Below are 5,571 nucleotides of genomic sequence, written 5' to 3' on the forward strand. Positions count from 1 at the left end.
CTGTGATTTTTAGTGGGTCTCCGCCTTCGCCGTGACGGCCAGACCCGGATTTCCACAAGGCAAATTCCTCCCAATCAGAGGAATTCCGCCATTGCCGGAGGCGCCAACCCGGAAGTGCGTCCCAAACAATACTCATCTTGGTTCCTTTATTTACATTATTTACAAAATAGTCGGTTAGACATTTATGAGTTCTTTCCACCATTTTCTGATCATCAAAAAGGTTTTCATTTATTCTCCACCGGAAAGATTTTTCTTCATATCCTTTTAGAATACAATTAATCGTATTATGGTATGATAAAACTTTTGGTTGAATCTCAGTATTTGTAATTCTCGAGGTTAATTCATTAGATATCCATATCTGATCAATTCGTGACATTGATTGATTTACTTCTGAATGGAAAGTAAATTGTTTTTCTAATGGATGTCTTAACCTCCAAATATCAATCAAGTTACAATTTTCCACCATAGCAAAAAAAAATTGGGATAGTTTCCCCTCTTTTGCTTTACCCACAGCCTGTAGTCTATCCATTTCCATTGAAACTACACCATCCATATCTCCCATTATTATAATCTTTTGATCCATATACTCAAATAATTTTTCCTCGAGATCTTTGAAATCTGTTTTATTACCATTCGGTGAATACACTCCAATAATTATCAATCTTTCGCCTTGCCAATTGACCTGAACAGCTATGATTCATCCTTCTTCATCCTTAAATATTTGTTGTGCCTCCAACTTGTTCTTTATATACAATACCACTCCTCTCTTTTTACTTTTATCCGATGAGATGAATTCGTTTCCTATTTTTTTATTAATTAAAAATTTTCTATGGTTTTTTTAACATGAGTCTCTTGTAAAAATATAATATCCAAATTCTTCTGTTTTAAATATTGTCCAATTTTATTCCGTTTTCTTTTATCGTTCATTCCATTAACATTCCATGTCCATAATTTCAATGCCATAATGTCTTCCAATTAAATTTCTAAAAATATTTTATCTTATTTCGCTGCTGCTGCTTCTTCTTCTTCTTCTTCTTCTTCTTCTTCTTCCCGTTTGTCTCCTCTTTTCCCTCTTTTTTCCTTCTTCTTTCTGCTTTCTTTTTTTAAAAAATAATATTTATTGAAATTTCAAAAAATTACAAAGATAAATAAAAAAAACAGAAAATACAAAATACAGAAAAATAAAAACAATTGAAAACAAGTCAATCTTTCCATATCTTATTTTTCATTTGCTTGTTTCCTTGACCTCCTCACACCTCCCTTTTTGTGTTCTAGTTCAATTAGTTAATTCAGCAAATCCTTTCCATCTTTGTTTTTATCTTAATAATTTATCTTAATATATTGTAACTTTACATTCTCACCTGTTAACAATCCATTTTTACTTAATCCTTTGTAACATTACTGCTAAAACCACATAACTTCATTCCAGCATCCTTCTAACATTCCTTAATTTTACAATGTTTCTGTAGATAGTCTTTAAATTTCTTCCAACCTTCTTCTCCCTGGTCTTGGATTCTGCCAGTGTTGGGAAGACCGCTCCCTTTTCTGCCAACTCCATCCGGCCTTGGGGGCGGGGCCTGCACTCACCACCACAGCATAAGAGGCCTGAGGCTTCCGGGACACGGCTGCTGCTGCTGCTTGCGTGAGTGTTGGGAGGACCGCTCCCTTTTCTGCCAACTCCATCTGGCCTAGGGGGCGGGGCCTGCACTCACTGCCACAGCATAAGAGGCCTGAGAGAGGCCTCCGGGACACGGCTGCTGCTGCTGCTTGCGTGAGTGTTGGGAGGACCGCTCCCTCTCCTGCCAACTCCATCCGGCCTAGGGGGCGGGGCCTGCACTACCACTACAGTTTAGAGGCCTGAGCAGCTACCGGCAGCAATGGACAAAATGGTTTTAAATGTTTTAATCGCTTTTAATTTGCAGGGAGCTGCTAGGAGGGGAGGTAACACATCAAACCCCACCCATGAGAATGAGTGTGTCCAGGCACACCGAAACCATTGCCTTTCACGTGGCCACACTGGCGGGACCCCCGATAATACTGGGCATGAGCTGGCGAGTGCTACATGATCCAGTGGTGGCTTGGCATCAACGGACAGTCACCTTCGGGTCAGCGCACTGTTTGGAACACTGTCTGGGGGGGGGGGAGAAGCCCAGGGTGAGGTTGGCCAGAGTGGCAGCAACTACACTGAAGCAGAGAGCGGAGGTGCCGCCACAGTACGCGGACTTACAGGAAGTCTTCAGCGAGAGGGAAGCGGACAGGCTGCCGCCACATAGGCCCTTCGGCTGCCAAATCAACCTACTCCCTGGGGCTCAGCTGCCGGTGGGTAAGCTGTATGCCATGTCGGACCGAGAGATGCAGGAGTTGCGGGACTTTATTGACAAAAACCTAAAAAGGGGGTTTAATAAGGGAATCTAAGGCAGTAGGGGGGAGCCCTGTCTTTTTTGTAGACAAGAAAAACACGGATCAGCTTAGGCTGGTTGTGGACTTTCGAAAATTAAACCTCGTATAGGAAACCGTGACCTTCCCAATGCCCAGAATTGATGATATTCTGACTAGGGTGAGGAAGGGTAAGATCTTCACCAAGCTGGACCTCCGGGGAGCATACAATCTGATTAGAATGAGGAAGGGGGACGAATGGAAAACCACCATGTTCACCCCCCTAGGGGCCTTTGAGTACCTAGTTATGCCATTTGGATTACAATCGGGCTCAGCCTGTTTTCAAAGCTTCATGCACCATGTGCTGGGCCCCCTGGTGTACAAAAACTGCGTAGCATTTCTGGACGACGTCCTGATCTATTCGGACAATGAAAAGCAGCGTGTCCAGGACGTCAGGGAAGTGCTGAAGAGGCTACAGCAGCACCAGTTGTGGGTCAAGCTGGAAAAGTGCCAATTTCACGCCAGAGAAGTGGAATTTCTGGGATACAAGTTGTCGGACAGAGGACTAGCCATGGACCCCGGCAAGGTGCAGGCGGTGCTGGAATGGAAGGCCCCCAAAACCCGGAAGGATGTGCAGAGGTTCCTTGGGTTCAGCAACTTCTACCGGAAGTTCATCAAGAACTTCGCCCACTTGACTGTACCCATCACGGATTGTCTCAGTAGCAAGAAGAAGTTCGTCTGGACGGAAAGTGCCCAACGATCCTTCGAAAGGCTAAAGAAGGCGTTCGCCTCGGAGGAACAGCTTCCTGCACGTGGATCTGCAGAAGCCGATGAGGCTGGAGACCGACGCATCAGACAGAGCCATTGGAGCGGTGTTGCTGCAGCCGGGACGGAGCCAACGCACCTGGAGGCCGTGCGCCTTCTTCTCACGGAAACTGAACAAATCGGAACAGAACTACACGGTGTATGATCGCGAACTGTTAGCTATTTATGCAGCGTTTCGGCAGTGGAGACATCTCCTAATAGGGGCTCAGCACAAGATTCAGGTTTGCACTGATCACAAGAACTTGGAATATTGGAGAACAGCTCGAGTCCTCAACCAGAGACAGATTCGATGGGCACAGGAGTTCTCCAAGTTCTTCTTTGAGATCAAGTACGTGCCGGGGGAAGAGAACGTGAGGGCAGACGCGCTTTCCCGGAAGCCGGAGTATACGGAAGGAGAAGGACCGCCGGAAGCTCGACACGTGTTCCCTGAGGAACGATGGGTTTGTGGGGGAGCGTTGGTTGGGAAACGAGAACTAACCGAGCTGATTCGGCAGGACAAATTTGCCCAAACCAGAATCAGGGAACTCAGGGGAACTGGGGGAGACCAGGGAGGCTTTGAGGAAAGGGAAGGACTGCTGTATTACAAGGGAGCAATGTATGTGCCCGGGGAAGCCCTGTGGGAAAGGGTGCTCAAACAGCTTCACGACAACCCAACTGCGGGGCACTTTGGGCAACACAAAACTATGTTACTGGTTACTAGGCAGTTCTGGTGGCCAAGGGTGAGGGAAGATGTACGAGAGTATGTACGGGGGTGTGTGACCGCTGCCAACGGGCCAAGGGGGAGAGGGCGGCCCCGGCAGGGTTACTGGAACCCTTACCCACACCGGGGAGACCATGGGAGGTTGTGTCGATCGATTTCATGACAGATTTACCCAAATCTAGAGGGAAGACAGCAGTCATGGTAGTAGTAGATCTGCTAACCAAAATGTGCCATTTTATAGCGTGTTCACATGCAGTAACGGCCGAGGAAACCGCCCGGTTGTTTGTGGATCACATCTTCAGGTTGCATGGGGCTCCGACGAGGGTTATCTCCCACCGAGGGAAACAATTTACCTCGAGGTTCTGGAGGAGACTCATGAACTTATTGCAGGTGGAAGTGGGATTCTCGACGGCACGACGCCCGGAGACCAACGGGCAAGCAGAGAGGGCGAACAGCGTTTTACAGCAATACCTGCGCTGCTACGTCAATGAGAGACAGAACGATTGGGTAGAGAAGCTAGCACTAGCGGAGTTTGCGTATAACAACGCTGAGCATGTGTCCACGGGGATGAGCCCGTTCATGGCTAATTATGGGTGTCACCCCAGGGCTTTTCCCGGGAGAGGGGAGGAAGGGTGGAGCGTGCCCGCCGCAGAGCAGTTCGTGGAAGAAATGGAAGCCCTGCACCAGCAGCTTAAGATGAACCTGGATAGGGCCAAGGAGGTGTACAAGAGACAAGCAGACAAACGCCGCCGGGAAGGGGAGACCATTAGGGTGGGGGACCGGGTGTGGTTATCCACACAAGGCTTACCTTTCAAGGGCGGGTGTAAGAAACTGAGGCCAAAACGGCTGGGACCATTTGAGGTGACACACCAAGTTAACCCGGTGGCGTTCCGGCTCAAGTTGCCAGACAGCATGAAAATCCACCCGGTATTTCATAGGTTGCTGCTCTCACCGTACAGAGGGGAGCGGAGGGTCCGGGAGGCAGGAGGGGAAGGGCTCACACACCCGCTAATGGAAGAGAGGGAACACCACCACGAGGTAATGGAGATCCTGGATTCACGCTGGCGAGGGCGGCAGGTGGAGTACCTAGTGGCTTGGGAGGGGGAACCCGAGTCAGAAAACACGTGGGTTCCTGCGGCGGAAATAGATGATGGATATCTGGTGGAAGAGTTCCACAACAGGTATCCGAGGAAGCCCAAACCCCTTGAGAGATTCTGGGAGGAGCAATTTGCTACCACCGATGAGGAGGAGGAGGATTTCGTGGGTTTTCCGGCTTCCCAGGAGGAAGGAGGAGAATCGTCAGGAGAGGAGGAATCAGATTGGGAAGCCCCGCCCATGAGAAATTGGAGCAGGTGGGAAGCGGAGTTTGATTCCACAGACGACGACAGCAGCTCCTTTCGGGGGTTCCCGGCATCGTCGGCTGAAGAAGGGGACAAGGTCCCGTCACAGGGTCAGGCCGGGGGTGGAGGGGGTCCTGGGGAGGAGGTGGATGTCAGGGAACTGCCCTCAGAGCAAGAAACGGAGGCAGGGCTCCCGAGCGATGCCGGAGAGGGGACTAGCAGGGGGGAAGGAATTCAGCGTAACACCCATAGAGAAGAGAGGAAGATGGAGGAATTGCTGACAGGGCTCCAAGTCCCTTCACCCGAAACTAGTGGAGAGAGCGCTGGGAC

The sequence above is a fragment of the Podarcis gaigeae genome, assembly GCF_964106915.1.
Source record: "Podarcis gaigeae genome assembly, chromosome: W".
NCBI classification, from domain to species: Eukaryota; Metazoa; Chordata; class Lepidosauria; order Squamata; family Lacertidae; genus Podarcis; species Podarcis gaigeae.